The 18,340-nt window shown below is 35.4% G+C and overlaps 1 long non-coding RNA gene across 1 annotated transcript; it reads right to left on the bottom strand.

Annotated features, from left to right (window-relative positions):
- Positions 1 to 7,344: 7,344 nt before the first annotated feature.
- On the bottom strand, positions 7,345 to 18,286 carry LOC125265550. The gene is made up of 3 exons (XR_007184282.1): positions 18,151 to 18,286; positions 15,753 to 15,838; positions 7,345 to 7,785 (listed from the first exon to the last, which is right to left on the bottom strand). It is a non-coding gene; the product is annotated as an uncharacterized LOC125265550 (long non-coding RNA).
- Between the last annotated feature and the right edge of the window lie 54 nt (positions 18,287 to 18,340).

Below are 18,340 nucleotides of genomic sequence, written 5' to 3'. Positions count from 1 at the left end.
CCAGTTACACAGACTGTAAACACACTCTCAACAGGTTAATGATTTCTTAATTAAAATGGTTTATAAATTTTAATTTTCAAGTTGTAACTTTCCTACTAGTTTTTTTTTTTTCTTTCTCTTTTTAGTTTAACAGGACATGTAAGTGTGAGCAGATTTGTTCAGTTAAGGATACTCCTCCACAAAGTAAGTAATAGAGATATTGAATTTATGATCCATATGGTTAGATTTTTTTTCATTATTACTAAACATACATAAACATACCTACCCAGTCACCAAAAAAAAGCTATACCATCACTTTCTCCTTTTAATATTGTGGAGGGCTCACATACTGCCCATTTTTGCTAATTTTGGCCTTCATAAACATAATTGTTTTTAAACAAACAAATAGAAGAGACACACTGTAACTCTAAACTCAGCTGTGTATTTCAGATGCTGTCATGTCCCACAACCTCATCATCTGACTGACACTTAAAATACACATAATAATGGACATAAAGACAGAATTGTGAAGATATTTCACTGGAACTTGGTCTTCATTACATCTATCATGTTCAGTGTTGATTGTAATTTGTGTATTCAACTAGGCTAATTGACACAACATGCTGTTGTTTTTTTCATGTAAAACCCAAATAGAGGTCACAACATATTATAAGACCAGATAGAACAATATTAATAAATATTAAAGCTGCGAGCAGCATTTATCGGGGTTCAAGCATTTAAGGCCTTTTGCGTAAAAAGGAATTGTCTTATTTAGCAAGCATGTAACCACTGAAATCATAGAGGAACAGCTATGATATATGCTAAAACAAACGCACAGAAAGACAAGGCTTAAACAATAATACTTGATACATACAAAGCATGCTTACACACACACACACACACACATATAAACACAGACACACACATATTTTCTTGTAGATTCAGTATTTGAAATACATGAAGGGTAAAGATGTTTTCTGCAAATCTCAGTAAAACATCATTTTCAGGTTTACTTTTACTTAATGTGGCACAACGGTTAAAGCTAATACTCTAATGGAAATATAGATGCATTTTGACAAAAAAAGTGTTAGTAAATGTTAAATATTAAAATAATGATTTTATTAAGTCTAAATATGAATTATAGAACAATATTAGTGAGTAGTATGACAAAATTACTATTTTAGACAGCAGGTGGCAGCAGAGGACCTCTTATTGGCTTACTTTTTTATTTTAAAAGTGTTTGTCTTGTCTATTTTGCCTTGTTTATTTTACATGTTAACTCCATTAATTAAAAGTGCTTACACATTTTGTTGCAGAAATGGATATTTGAAATCAATAATGAGGTAAGAAAATGCCGATTCCAGGTTTCCCCTTTAAAAATCATCATTTTCAGGTCTCCAAGTAGTTGTAATGTTATATTACTGCAAAAACATATGTCAAATTAACAAATGAAGTGGTAAACCTTGACAAAATGTGATTTGTAATGTTATTATAAGGATTTATATAGTTTAAAGGGATTTTAAATGACAAAACCTTGAAACCTTGAACTATATTAGTGGCCTTCTGCTGCCATCTGGTGGCACAAAATGACAGTGTCAGGCAATTTACTATAGAAAAAACATAGTCTATTTTTTGACAGTTATAGCGCCACCTATTGTGCGATCTTCCCCACTTTTTTTGGGTGTCCTCAGAGTGTGCCCATACATACGCGTGTTAATTTTGAAGAAAATATCTCATTTTGTTTTAGTCACATATATTTGAGAGCATAAAAAATTACCCATGAGAGACTTTGATTGGATTTTTTTGCCACTTCCAATCAAAATTTTGACATTTGGGTCTAAACATTTAGTAAAGCAACTTAGGTTCCATGTTTCCTATGGTGGTTTTGTCTCGATCGGACTAACGGTTTCAGAGATATTCGCAAAGTTTTTTAAGCGTTAAATCACAACGTTGCACAAACGATAAGCCGAAACCTGGCATGCCTGTCATACATTTTCAGCTAAAACCATTAAAAATACATTTTTGAACGTTTTTTAAAAGTTATAGTGCTCATCTATTTTCGTGAAGTTCTGAGTTTTCGTTTAGGCTTTATGGGCTTTTGGGTATATTTAGCCACGCCCACTTTCTAAATGACCCTGTTATAGTGACCCACAGGGTAAAGTTCATCTTTTTTTGATAATTATTGACCTAGAGAGTCCAGAGAATTGTTCTGCACTGGTTTCGTTCTGATCGGGCAAAAAACCTAGTTCGCAAAAGTATGTTTTTCACATATTCGCAAATACTTAATGAACGATTAGATTGACAGCAAAGTTGTTCAGAATGAGGAGATCTATCAAATGATATGCATATTGTGTGGATCTGTGAAACACCATGTGATTACTAAGGCGTAAAACTCGTTAGCGGCAACTAGTGGCCGATTTATTTCAAAATTCTTACAGACTTCTAGGACCATGAGTCGAACATGCCCACCAAGTTTAGTTCCGGTCGGCCTCCGTTAATCTTGTCTAATAGGTGCTCAAAATTCATTGGCCGATGGCGGCCATGTTTTTTGAGATACGCCAGTATCCTCATAGAATATCATGCCCCCTTGGACCAAGACACTGCATGCCAAATTTCAAGTCAATTGGACTGATGGTTGCGTAGTTACAGCTGTTTTCATGTTTTTTTCAAGTTATAACGCCATCTAGTGTCTAATCGAAGCAATTTTATTATCATGACCAAAGATTGAGCCCATACACATGTGTACTGAGTTTGGTGCAAATATCTAATTTCTTTCTTGAGTTATAGCCATTTTATTAGAAGTGGTTCCGCCCACATTGTACATTTTGGCGCCCCTTAGTGACTGTGAACCAAAATTTCGATCGGGTCAAAAACCTATCCTAACCTATCCTTTCAAAAAACCAAAAATATCAGAAAATTTCGCCACAGCGACAAGCAAATCCGAGACATGCATCTTGTCTGCCTTGAGGATTCCAACAATATAAGACACTTGAGCCAAAGAACACTAACAAGAAGCGACACTCAATAGAACGTTCAATTGCAACACCAGCGCCCACGTGCAACCGTGCACCGCCATTTTGTGGTGAAAGCGACTCGGCAGTCCACTAGTTTCTATGGCAATATCAGCTGTTTTGTTAAAAAAAAAAAAAAGTACAACAAAGCTGAAATCCAATCTGAATGATGACAACACAGAATAAAATACTATCACTAGTGATCATCAAATCACTAAATTTTAACAATTTATTTTACAGACAATTTACAAATACCACTAAAAATATCATGTTATCATGGATCATGTCAGTTATTATTGCTCAGTCTGCCATTTTTCGCTGTTGTCCTTGCTTGCTTACCTGCACAACGTCTGATGATTCAGCTGTGCTGCTCCAGACGTTACTGCCTGCCCTTATCTAATGCCTTGAACATGGGCTGGCATATGCAAATATTAAGGGCGTACATATTAATGATCCCGACTGTTACGTGTTATATTGAGATTCGCCTGTTCTTCGGAGGTCTTTTAAACAAATGAGATTTACATAAGAAGGAGGAAACAATGGTTTTTGAGACTCACTGTATGTCATTTCCATGTACTGAACTCTTGTTATTCAGCTGTGCCAAGGTAAATTCAATTTTCAATTCTATGGCACCTTTAATACCAATATATGAAATTAAATTAAGGACATGCATCAGAAAAATTGGGAATGTTATGAATATAACAGCTTGATTTTGCAGTGTTGTCTAATGTCCGTTAAAGCAAAGGTGTCCAAAAGTGGGAATTAGCCTATGGGATAACAGACACAGCAATGCATCATGATCGTTATGTACATAGCGTGATCCATTAAAACGTACAATATATATATATATATATTTATATATATATATAATTTCAATTCAGACCTAGTGGAGTGATACTATTATTATTATTACTCCACAAGGTCTGAAATACAGCCTATTGTTCGCTGCAAACATGATGATCTTAAATTTATTAATTATTAATTTACTATTAATAAATGTGTAAAGTTGCATAAAATGTAACTCAATAAGTGATAGGTCTGCCCTATCACTTTTAGGGGAGAATGCTGATCTTTAGAAAATTTAACAATTACAATATTTACAATACTAAATATATAAAAATAATATTAATATACTAATATTAATGAAAATAAAAAGTTTTTTTAAGGTCCTGTATAGAACTTAGGTTCTTTATGGAACCTTATAAAAAGGGTTCTATTTAGCATCAAAAAAAGGATTCTGCTTGTTACAAGCGGAAGAACCCTAATTTGGTTTAGAACCATTTAGCTGACTCAAGACAGTTGGTTTAACAGTTACTAGTATTACATTTTATTATGTGGTTTAATTATTAACTTGTGCTGATGCAGTGATCAAACTATTTCTCCCTCACACATTCTTTCATGAATCATTCAAATATGATGCATATTCAACCAATGTTAAAGCCAGAATAACCTTGAACAAAAACACACGCTTTCCTTGAGTACAAGCCTTCCAAATGAAAGTCAGTTGGCCAACATTTATTAAGACAGCAGACTTATTTGGTATAACATATTGTTCCTTTAAAATGTAATTTAATATATTCTATTTGATGCAACTAAAGGCTAATAGGTTATATAGCCTAAACATAATTAGACCATATCTAGAACCATTGAATTTTACAAGAGAGGCTATATATTCGTTCTAATCTAAATTCAGTGTTTAGATTGCATATGTAGGCCTAACCAACCAGCTCATAATATGATCGTTCCTTGAGCTTTTTCATTCATTTAGTGTCAGTGTGGCATTAGCTCATATAAAGACTACAATCACACCACACATTCCACACACAAAGTTGCTGTTCAACTCAGGGGTGTAAAGTGTATTTTCAGTTTGTATATATGCTGCTAAATATAGATTCGTTGGCTCAGGCAATACTTAGACGGACAGGGTGGGGATGCTTTCATTTGAACAGTTATATTCAGATTTCGCTCTCAGAAACTGGCCTCGTTCCACTCAAAACAGGTCTAGTGTTGAAGTAATGGGCGCTGCTGACTGAACCGTTGTCTGAGGCTGACTCACGCAAGCGAGGGGGAAAATGCTGCCGTTTTCCATCAGCTATACACATGATCTTCAGATGACGTCGAACCGCATGCAGTCCATTCAACGGGATGAGCGCGCGTGGGTTTCAGACGGAAACAGCATGTTGTCTTATATTACTTGAGTATACTGAATGGACAGGTGAGGGCGAGACAATCTTGAAATACCAGACAATAGCAACATATTTAGACAAAATAGGCTACTTGTTAAATCTAATTACAACATTCCACAAATTACGCAGTTATACCGCAATTGGCCACACGCTTTTAAATATATGTTGCTAGTTGCTTTGAAAGGAATAGAATAGCCTGTACAATGTTGTCTGATTCAACAACTTGCATGGTGCGTTTAAAGGGTTAGTTCACCCAAAAATGAAAATAATGTAATTTATTACTCACCCTCATGTTGTTCCACACCCTTAAGACCTTCGTTCATCTTCGGAACACAAATTAAGATATTTTTGAAGAAATCCGATGGCCCAGTGTGGCCTCTATTGCCAGCAAAGTCACTGAACCAGTCTCAAGATCCAGAAAGGTACTAAAGACATATTTAAAAACAGTTCATGCGAGTACAGTGGTTCTACCTTAATATTATAAAGCGACGAGAATACTTTTTGTGCATTAAAAAAACAAAAATAATGACTTTTCAACAATATCTAGTGATGGCCGATTTCAAAACACTGCATCTGAGCTTTACGAATCGAATCAGTGGTTCGAAGCGCCAAAATCACGTGATTTCAGCAGTTTGCCAGTTTCGTACGTGATTAGAATTACTGAATCGAAACAAAAGATTCGTAAAGCCCCGAAGCAGTGTTTTGAAATCGGCCATTACTAGATATTGTTGAAAAGTAGTTATTTTGTTTTTTGGCACACAAAAAGTATTCTCGTCACTTCATAATATTAAGGTAAAATCACTGTACTCACATGAACTGTTTTAAATATGTTTTTAGTACCTTCATGGATCTTAAGAGGTTTAGTTACATTGCTGGCAATAGAGGCCTCACTGAGCCAACGGATTTCATCAAAAATATCTTAATTTGTGTTCCGAAGATGACCGAAGGTCTTATGGCTGTAGAACGACATGAGGGAGAGTAATAAATGACATTATTTTCATTTTTGGGTGAACTAACCCTTTAATGCTGCCTTCACATGCTCTCGGAATTATCGTAATATGAGTTTCCTAGGCAAAAATTGCACATGAACATCCTCCCATTTCAAAACTTGAATGGGATGAGCTCGTAATCACGACTTCAGAAATGGGAATTATAAAATTTCCGATAGCACGTGAAGGCAGCATCAGTCCATGTGAAGTTCATAGTATTAGGGAAGTTGTGTTTACGACGTCAAGTGGTTCAAGTCACTTTTGTCGGAGGTGGTCGTAAAAAATAGTTAAAATTGTGTTGTTCGCGGTCAAAAATGACCGCCATATGAATGGAAAATAGGCACAAAAAAAAACGAAAATACATAGAATTTTTTTGTGTGTGTACAATCTACAAATCCGACACGATGTAGAATAAAATAAATAAATAAATAAATAAATAAAATAAAAATAAAATAAAAAGACTGACAATGTCACTGCTAAATGCCATTAAGAATTGTGGTATTCTGCCACGTTTCTCACTGACGCCACCAACTCCTAAAGTTCGAGGCTCAAAGAAAATCCAGAGCTTCCCACTGGCATTTAAGACTTTGTGGACTTCATGTGTGTTCAACTCATAAATACGACCTTTCCGACATGACTTGAATGCATCAACATTCTTGTGTATAGATGTAGTCTTTAACTTATGTAAAATAAATAAATTAAATAGAATGTAATTAATAAACACAACATAAAAATCTCTTCAAGTAATGATAACAGACCATTAAAAAATCCATAGTAAATTTCAGAAAGTTAAGGTTAGGATCAAAACCATGAAAGTTCATTCTCTTTTGGGGTTTAGGACTACAAACTGAATAGCTTTATTTGTGCCCTAAATGTCAAGGACATCACTGACGTAAAGAGGACCTGTGAGTGATCAACAGATGTATGAAAATGCTGAAGGTGTGGCAACATAAAAGAGAAAATGCTACTTTTTTCTTTACACCACATGGTGCCCCGACATAGGCTCATTAGTACCAGTACAGTGCCATGAATCATTATATAACTGACATTAACACTTATAACTACAGCGCTTAGAAAACCAATGCATTCATGGAAAAATTACATCACAACCAGTAGCCTAAAACCCTTTATGCACACCTCATAAAGAACACCAGGAAGAACAGACGCTCACTCTTCACATGGGATGCAAGAACCTTTATGCAGAATGTGATTGATCCAAACAATTAGGGTTTTAGCTGTATTTAACAGTCATTACAAACAATGTAAATATGGAATGTAAACAGTGCACAAATAACAACTGTGTACACCCAAAATAACATCAGCTGAAGGTCTGCTCACAGCCTATATAATGCATTCTCCTCTTGATCCTGTGCTGGACAGGAAACTGTCTTCCTTTCCTGTTTAGTCTATGGCGTGATGACATTCTTTTCTGCTACAGTACTAGTATCTTTTTAGGGGTGCTTTCATTAAAATTTTAGGGTGTGTTTAAATGTAGCATGATGAAACTTTATCAAATAAATCCAGAGCCAATTTCATTCAAATAAGAAATAATAATAAAACAATATTTTCTAACTGCCATCCAGGAACCACTTGAGGGGCTGCAAGGAAGTGCTAGGGGGTCTGTGGAGAAGTTTAGAGAAAAAGAGTGTAATAAATAAAATGTTAAAAAAGCCAAAAAAAAAAAAAAAAAAAAAAGATAAAATAATTAAAAAATATATAAAGAAAAAAGAAAAAAACATTCAATTAACTATCATACTAAATAAATACTTGATTTGAATAAAATAAATAAATAAATAGATTTAAATAACTAATACATCAAACAGTACAGTACTATAATGAATATAACAGAAACTATATATTTTACACATATTATAAATTGTTCACAGTATAAACTAGCATTTTTGTCGCTATATTTAGCGACTTCCCCGCCCCTTTTGAGACTTTTTTCAAAAGCCTAGCAACAAATCTAGCAACTTCTTGAACAAACCTCATCTAGATTCCATGACTCGCCCACTGATCTGTATTAATATTAATATAAATCAGTGGACTCACCAGTATGACGTCATCTGGTGACATTTAGCGACCAGTTTTAGGTACTTTCAAATGAAAGCAATTGGCAACACTGGTCATATATGAGGGCTGTACAATCTAAAAGATTGAAAACCCCTGGCCTAGAAGATATATTTTTGTAAAATCACTGCTAGCTGGACAGTATGGACAGTATTACAGTTTAATTGCATTTCTTGTCAAAAAAGCACAATTAACAGACTTATGTAATAGCTTGTTGTACTGTTTGTTTTATATATAGATCAGATTAAAAAAAGGAAATGAGCTCACAGTCTAGCTGATGCAACTGAACCGCAAGAGAATTCAAGAGTGAGGAAAAGAAAAAAAAAACTGTTATTCAGTGTACTGGACTAACGTCCCTCTTTCCCATATTAGGAGAAGAACAACTGTTTGTCATCACTGCCGTATCTGAGTAAGGAAATAGACTGAGCAAATGTTGACGTATTAGTCATGTGACATACAGTGAGTCGTTCTGGTCAAGTATTGCGCCGTCCAGCGCAAGACTTAATATTTTTTTAGACATTAACCGTTTCAGTCAGTGAGTGAGCCATTCAGAAATGGTTTGATTTTTCCTAATCTAAACTACATCTGCTATTTAAAATAGTGCATATAGGTGAAATCTTATTTTATAATGGATAACTCTAGTCCACACTAAACTGACCTCCAGGCAGTATTCTTGAGCAGAAATAGCTGCTCTTCAGGGTGTGTTTGGAGCCAAAACAAACAAGTAGATTTTCTAGTACATGTGTTATTTACACATCCAGACGACTATGAGTAGAGGCACTCATGGACATAGTGTGCACACACCTACTCATGCCAACAAGAAAGAACATTGATGGTGTGAGTGCTGTAGTGTATTAGCACTGCTAGCTATGAACATTTTAAGAACTTTTTTAAAGAAAAGAAAAAAGAGCACAAAATTAAGGCCTATTGTTTGCTTGATTGTTTCACAATGCAATTCAAGTTGCTTTTGACAAAATGACCAGATTTGAACAGAATTACATAAACAATGTACTAAAAATGGAAAAGATTTTCCTTTGCGTTTATGAAAAGTTTTGTGTACAGAAGACAACATTTGTCAAAACGATCCCTGTTAATACGGATCCATGAAAAACACTGTATTATTATTTATGCCAGGCCAGTAGATGTCACCTTATAAAGAAACCTATAGACTGAACATGATAAGCATGCACACGATGTCACTTTTTTCAATTTTCATAAATTCACGTTTTTGTAGTTTACACAGAAACGATAACAGTATCGTTTTCAAAAACCTGCACTTTGAAACCTGTTTTCAAAAGGCCCCCAAAACACATAAAAAAGTTTTCCATTTTTAGTTGAAGACAGTGTCATGTAAACGGCCCCTAAATGACCCTGAGATTTATATTAATTACCGTTGACATAAAGATTTGGCATTATGTCTGTCATTTTTAGGGCCCAAGCCGAAGGCGAAGGCCCTATTGTTTTCTTTAGGATTTTTTTTTTTCAACATTTTTGGGGCCCTTACCATGCTCAAAACTCTTGAAACTTTGCACACACATCGGAATCGTCAGCCATCAGGGCCAGGCAGAAGCTGGTACCTGAGTGTGGCAGGGGGCTCAACAGCGCCCCCTTGAACAGTCTCTAAAAACTTGGTCCATACGGTATATTAAACACGCTTGCACATATTTGTATGAAACTCGGTACACATATAGACCTCATCAGGCCGAACAACTTTCATGCTCTAAGAAGTTATACGTCAGCTCAACAGGAAGTCAGCTATTATGGGTTGTTTGGAAAACGCATGCTCTGGAATTTGATATACTCCTCCTAGGCGATTAATCCGATCACCACTAAACTCGGTCAACTTGAAGTAAAGACAATGAGGATGCTAAATTGTGAGCGGATTTTTGAAATCATGAACGGTTTGGCCATGGCGAGGCAACGAATTTATGGCCAGAAAAGGGAAACAGGAAATGTGTTATAACGTCTGCATACATTGATTGATTTTTATGAAACTTCACCTGTTTGTTTGTTATAGGATGCTGATCACATGGATGTGACTATTGTGAGTCAAAGTTATAGCGCCACCAACTGGCAGCAGGAAGTGTGTCACTTTCAAAATGCTTTGAGATCACCCTCTTATTTCTACCCGATTTGCTTCAGACTTCATCAGTGTAATGTCAATACACAGCAGATAGAGACCTGTGAAAAGAATCGTGATATCTCAAACACTGTTACCATAGCAACGCATCAAACTTTAATATTCGTTTTGGATGCTTTTGACAAAACGTCAGAGATTCATCATGCTGGGCAAAACCATAGAAACAGGTGGAGAGGAGGCCTCTATAGCATAATCTTTTGACAAAAGTGGGAGGTTAGTTTAACCCACAGTCACCAAACATGGTACACATATTGTTCTTATTAAGCCGGACAACTTTCTAATTTGCAGTCATTAGCTCCGACCAACAAGAAGTCAGATATTTTGGTTTGAATGTGGATGTGTATGTGTGTGTGTGTGTGTGTGTGTGTGTGTGTTACATCTTGATTAGTGGTCTTTAACCCTTTTACTGATGACCCATTTATTGATGACCTTATAAAAATGTTGAACTGCAAATGATAACTTCACACGCATTTGAAATTGAGCCATGATACTATATCACTATTTGGACAGGACTAGTTTTCTACATGTTGTTTGAGTTACAATTATTATTACCCGACACCTGTGATTTTATGTATTCATTCATACAAGACTAACATCTCTTACATCTGTTTTTTTTTTTTTTTTACAGAGGAGAATGTGTGTTTTCTAGACATGGGCGTTAGAGAAGGTCATGTGCTGTGTTTGCAAACATAATGTATGATTCATATGTCTTTAAATTAATTATTTATTGATATAATTCAAATGTATTAAAAACCCTATTTAAGTACATTTCACATGATTTTATAAAAGTGGCTGTTTACAAAAAACTTGCACAAGTGAGTATAAAAATCTAGACATGTACCATACTATTACCTATTACCTGAGACTGATATTAAAATCGTCTTTGCGGGTTCTGTGATTTAGCTCTATTATTTAATTTTATAACAATACCACAGGGAGGTCAAAAAACACATGAAAAGATACAACACCAGCAATCACAGACATTTGCATTACATTGGATGAGATTTCTAAGAGTTCTGTTAAATTCTCTGAAATTTTTATAGGGGTTGTTTGAGAAAAACACAGACATGGCAGATTAGGATGATATTCTGCATTCATTTGACATTGACTTATGACAATCTATGACATGAAATTCATCTAAATTTAAACGATCTCATGGATGTGGCTGTTGTGGTTTGTGATCATATGGGCACCAGCTGCTGCAGTAAATGTGGTGTATTTAAATGACTTTGACATAGTCCTTTTATGTTTACTTGTTTTAAATGCCTATTGCCCGGCATGCACAGTTGCCCTGAAGCCACCGGGTTGGCGGTGCCACCGGGCTTGGGCCCGTCATCGCTGCTTGCAGCTATATTTTGTCATTTGTTTTCTTATCATTCTTTAAACATGTATTTGAGTAATAGTTGTAGGTTACACTAATGTAAATGGTTCAAATTCTGAGAAAAATGAAACAAAACAAAACATTCATCTTACTGGAAAACATGGCACTAAACGTAAATAAATGTAATGTCTTGTTTTTGTTTTTGAAGCATATGGGTAAAATAAAGATCAATCGAAAGTATAAAAAGCTATAAATTTGAAACTGTAAATACAACATATAATCCCATATCTAAAAAAGATAAACAGGATATTTATCTTTTTATACATATTATGTTTCTGCACATGCTCCTGCACGTGTGAAGTGTTGTTTTTGTCAGATAAATCTATGGCATTTGTCTTGTTTGATTAAAAGGAAGACTGTTTACGTGTTCTAAAATATTAGATGATTACCACCTTATACTTCAACAGGGTTAATAGTTGATCTAATTAAGAATTACATTAAGCAGTTAGACTGACATTGTCCTAATGTTAAAACTCAATACATGCAGTTTACTGTAAGGTTGTGAACTCAAAGCGTGTTACGTGGAAGATGCTGCATACATTGTCACAACTAATCTAATAATGCTGTGTATGGCTCGCTCACCTTAACTAAATATAGCACCAGTGCTTTGTCAGAGGTCATACATAAATATTCAGCACGCAGCTGTCTCCGAATCTGCTATAGCAGACAAAGTCCAGTACTAATAAATGTCTCTGTGTTCCAAATTAAAACATGCAGCATCTCTTAACCCTGACTCTTTTGTAAAAGTGATTTATAATTTTATTAAACAGACATTAGTTTAAAATAATGTACATTATAACTGTTAGAAGCATATTAGGAGTCTCTCCAAATCAAATACCACAAGTGTAAATGATGTACATCACACACTGTTACATTTGAATCATAATTGTAATTGACTGACCTCATTATGATTCAGCATCATGACTTTGCACCAGAAGAATGTATTTGTGCATGTTAATAAATAAGCACTGTAAAACTCAAGACATTCATGTAAAACAGGTTAATCCACTTCAACTTAAGCATAGTGAACTGGTGTATCATAACACCCTTAAGGCCTGTTCACACCAAGAACAATAACTATAATGATAACTATATACACATACATATTGTAAAGGGTTAGTTCACCCAAAAATGTAATTTCTGTTATTAATTACTTACCCTCATATCATTCCAACCCCATAATACCTTTGTTCATCTTTGGAACACAAATTAAGATATTTTTGATGAAATCCGAGAGCTTTCTGACTCCTCTCTAGCAACGGGAATACTGTTTGTGCGCAAATGTATATATTTATTTTTTTAAATAATGGTTTTATTCAGCAATTTCTTCTCTTTTATGTCTCTTCTGTTCATGTGAGCACAATGACGTATGCATGTGATGCTGACGCAGGAGCCGGCCAATGCTGAGCCGGTGTTCTGACGTATAACCCGGAAGCGCTGTACTGTACTGACACAGAAGAGAAGAAATTGTTGAATAAAGTCGTATTCAAAGAGTATTCTCGTCGCTTGATAAAATTAAGGTTGAACCACTGTAGTCACATGTCCTATTTTAACGATGTCTTTACTTCCTCTCTGGGCCTTGAAAGTGTTAATTGCAATGCTTTCTATGGGGGATCAGAAAGCTCTAAGATTTCATTAAAAATGACATGAAGGTGAGTAATAAATACATTTTCATTTTTTAAATACATTCTGCAGTTTTGTCTTCTGCCACTTTAAATGCTTGACCTCTTTAAAGCAGGATGGATTCTGATTGGCTGTCAATGTTTTAATTCATCAGCTGGTGAAAATCATTCTGAAAGTGATTCCAGCAATATCGTTCTGCTGTGAATTTATCGTTATAGTTGTGCTGTGGACTCTGCTATTCTTTTACATTTGAACAATTTTTAGAACTGTATCTTTATCATTATAGTTATTGTACTTGGTGTAAACTGACCTTTAGGCAACATCCATAAGTTTTTCCAAGGGGATCGTCTTTGTCGCTCTGGATAAAACATCTGCTAAATAGCTAATTGCTTATGGAGAGAAAAAGCCCAAATCATGATTTAGGCAATCGTCCCGTACTGTATTTACAGCAGGCGCTGTCTGCTTTTTGCTTCTTGTTTTTGTTGGAAAGTTTTAGTTTAGGCCTGTGAGATAAGATATGGAGGTTTTTTAGAGAGAATGGAAGGGTGGTTACTCTGATTACTAAGATGTAAAGTTGAAGAAAGCAGCAAACACTTTTCATGCTTTGCTTTCCTGAAGTTCTCAGGCTCCACAAATAGCAACCCCACCCTTAAAAAAAACAACAAAACTTAATGGACATTAGATTAAGACCAGAGATATAACCAAAAAGATATGATCACATTTTATCCAGAAATGATTGTATTTATTTTTATAGAGCAGTGTTTCTATTACATTTATATAATAATTTTTGCACGCATGATGCCCTACTTGTTCATCCAAATTTGCCATCCTACTGGCAAAAACATGAAGTGGTTTACGTCAAAAGCTTTACCCGTGACAATTGTTCAGTCATTCCTGCTTTGGCAGTGTGATGAACCTGGCACACTATGTTTTTCATGTTGGGTTTACATGAAAGACAGTGTGTTTGTACTAAATGTATTGGACTCATTATGCATTCGGTGTGTGTGTGTGTGTGTGTGTGTTTGTGAGTGTTTTGTTGGGGGGGGGGGGGGGGGTTGTGGCGTCATTGGCAGTTGTATAATAGCACTGCTGTGCTACCAAAGGTACTTTGGTGGGTGTGTCTCCCTAGCCTCCCATTTGCTGATTACACAGGGGCTCAGTGTTCCTTTCTCAGTCCACACACATGGCATGAATTAACTCAATTCACTTTCACCTACTCTACTGAAAAACCCAGAAAACTATTTAAACACATTAAAATGTTTAAATCATCTAAAATATAAGACATCCAATCTTCTTTATTTGTGGAAAAAAAATCAAGATTCACTATTTAGGAGAGAAGATTCATAATTAAAAAAAAACAGGCTGGTGGAAATTGTGTTTAATAATGTACAGTGAAATAGAAAGAGATAAACAAATGAGTGCTCCAGAGAAATAATATCACAACTAAATAAAAGTACAGTATAAACACATCACTGACAGAGAGAAGCATAACTAGCAGTGCGGGAGAGAAGACGTTAAATTACAGTCAATTTGCAAAATGGTGAGTAGCAGTTTGAGGGGGGAAGCACAGTGTGAAGGCTTTGGTTGCAATGGGAAAGATGCTGTTAAAGGACATACTGTATACACTAATTTCAGAAACAGGTCCATTTGCCTCTTCCTGAGGTTAAGTGCCTTGCTCTAGCACAATAGCAACAGATATAGGTTACTTTATTAAATTCTGTAGGTAATGCATCATCTCCATTCGGGAATAATCAAGCAACCTTAGCATTGATGTTCCATGATCATTAACCTTTCAATTACTCACCCTACTAATTAACTCTTTGAAGGTTGTTTGCTATGCATTGGTGTTGATTAGCTAATTAATTTGAGTCTCATTTGCTTCAAATGTCTGTACTGTCATATTTTGTGCAATCTTTGTGGGTCCTTAGAAGTAAATTAGGGGCTGCTTACATGGCACTGCTTTCAACTAAAAACAGACAACTTTTTGTGTTTTGGCTGTTCATTTACATAACAACAGCCTGAAAATGTAAACTTTTGAAAACAGGATTCAAAGTGCAAGTTTTTGAAAATGATAACTTTGTTGTCTCTGTGTAAAAACTAGAAAAACATGAATTTACGAAAACGGTGACAACGCCTATTGCATGTTCAGTCTACAGGCGAGTAGTGTTTATTTGCAATGTGACATCGCCAACTACTGGCCTGGCATGAATAATAAAGTGTTTTTAAACGTTTTCGATCTTTGACTAAAGTTCAATACTTTTTAAGTCAGCTAGAGCTGTGTTTTACCTTCATGTTGGCCACAACGTGTTTTAAATAGCTTGTCTCTATTATTAGCTGCACTGTCTGCAACAGTAACCATCAGAATGACCTTACCTTATATATAATCTACTGTATTTGACTATGAACATCCTTATCATGTTAGTGCATCTGAGTCTCTCAACAACAACAAATGAGGCAACCTGAAAAACATTAGACAACTGTTACAATTATTAAAATGCAGTAAACTAAAAAAAAAAAATGCCATTTCAGATAGTTCACAAAGCTTATTCTGGGTCAGATGTTTACAAAGGTTGACTAAAAGAGAGGTTATTTCCTTACAGGTTTGCGTATGTGCAAAAAATGCAAAGGAAAAACTTTTCAGTTTTTAGTACATCGTTGTCATATCAACGTACCCTTAGAAAGTGTTACAACCCTCTAATCAGCTATGATATTTCTTTTTTCAAGCGTGTATATGAAGTTTGTATTGTTGTTATACATTTAAAGGCAGGGTAGGTAAGAAATTTTGTTCCAAATTTGTTTAAACTTTCTATATATATACATGCATAATTAAAATGTAAGAACTCTGGTAAAAAGAGTATAAAAATCGAGTGACTCTAGACCGTTTAATCTGTATTAAACACAGCTCATTATTTCCATCCGGGACGAAACATAGGATTGGCTTAGGCGGCTGTCACTCTCTCGCAACCATGGCAACCACCCTTTTGCCACACATGACCTGCCCACTTGCGCGCGCACGTTTGATTTGGGGAATCCAAGAGGCACGGATCCTAGGAATACCAAAACAATGGCAGAGAAACAGCAAGCTAAATTCACAGTATCGGCCTATGCAGTTAGTGAAGGCAAACCAGGCAAAAAAAGGAAGACAGTAACAGTACAAGAAAAGGCAATGAACAAAAAGTCTTTGGATAAACAAAGAAATAAAACGCGAGTTAATATCGGCGTGGCTTTCCAGCGATGGCGAGAACTGAGGGAACTCAAGGGGCTGAAAAGTGACTCCTTGATGGCTTTATTTCTGCTGGACAGGTAAATCTTTCTTTTTGTATTTTGATCATACATATTTTTTGTTTATTTTTTCATGAAGCATGTGTAATTAGCACACGTAGCTGCGTAATATAGCTAACATAACATTACTTAGCGAGCCGTAGTAGAGACGATAAATAATGATAGCTATAGTGTTGAATTGTGCATAATTTTACCCTCTGTCTAAGTCTTTTACCATGTTCACCTGCAAGTTTACCTGCACGTTTTTTTCGCCTTTGTTTTGTTTTTATATTCTCTACCTATGTTTACTGATGTCTTTATCTTGTATCTGTGTGTGTCGTACACACTTTGTTGTATGTGTGTGTTATTATTTTGTGTCTGCAATGCAGTTGTGAGTTGATATTTGGGTGTATGTTACTCTGTTGATCTGTAGAACAACGTATATGTTATGAATCTTACACGAAATTCATCTTCATCACAGTGTAAATGATGGTAATGGAAAAACGTGTATCATGCAACCTGTTTTTAGCTTTGCCTTATAGATAACTAGCTCGTTAGCGAATCAAAAAATATATATTTTAAACTTTACCAATATCAATATGCTAGCTTGATAGTGAGTACTAAAATACATCTTGTTTGTTTATCTTCATAATTTTAAAGTTATTTTTATTACATGTGATTCTGACATGATGTCACTACATGCACTGTGCTCCTTCCTCTCCGCTCGTCTCAGGTAAATAATGCGTCTTCCAGCTCAGTGGTCGGAGTCACACGTTCATGCGTTTTGGGGGCGTGGCTTTGGAAGGAGCCCAGAAGGGAGGGGGTGGAGTGAATGGAAATAATGAGCTGTCTTTAAAACAGTCGTGAGAGGTCTACAGACACTCGATTTTTATACTTTCTTTTTCAGAGTACTTACATTTTAATTATGTATTGATATATAAATAAAGTTTAAACAAATTTTGAAAAAAAGTTTTTTATACATTTTTTTGCCTACCCTGCCTTTAATTAAACAACAAAACTTACTGATGATAACAAATCTGTCATTTATCATCCATTAACAATCAAAAATGATCAAATATTAAATTAAACTTTATTATTATTATTTTGTAAATCCATTATATTTTTAAACGCAGTCTTACACCTTCCACTGTCCTTTCGGAAAGGTGGAGGTCATACTGGTTAAACTGATGGTGCACTCCCTGGTTTCCTCTACTTGTCAGGTGTTTAATAAAGTGTCATATCTAGGCCTTGAAATTTAAATTTGACCTTGAATTAAAAAAAAAAAAAGAATTCAAATTATACACAGGGAATGTTTTATCATTAATGTATATTTTATATAGGACACCTACATCACCTGTATGTGCAGGTAAGCACACATTAGTTGTTGTGTTCCCTTATCAGTCTATATACTTAAAGCAAGTTCGTCATATTTCGATGTTATCTGTTCATTATTTACATATTCACTTGACAGCTTCACTTTCTAACTCCACCGTGCCAAAAGATAGCTTACATTGTCTTTGTCCCTGGTGAATCCCTTTTTTTCTTCTTTTTTTTTTTGGGTACATCTCTGACGCTTTTCTTCATGGCTGAACTTTACTCACATCCTCCTCATATACACTTCCAGCACTCGTTAATTCTGTCTCCTCATGCTTGTCTCACATCTCCCCGCGGAGGCGTGCCCACACCGCTCAAATATAGCG

Source organism: Megalobrama amblycephala, linkage group LG3 (assembly GCF_018812025.1).
Source record: "Megalobrama amblycephala isolate DHTTF-2021 linkage group LG3, ASM1881202v1, whole genome shotgun sequence".
Classification (NCBI taxonomy): Eukaryota; Metazoa; Chordata; class Actinopteri; order Cypriniformes; family Xenocyprididae; genus Megalobrama; species Megalobrama amblycephala.
Note: the sequence above shows the minus strand (reverse complement) of the source record. Positions and strands in the feature narration are given on the sequence as shown.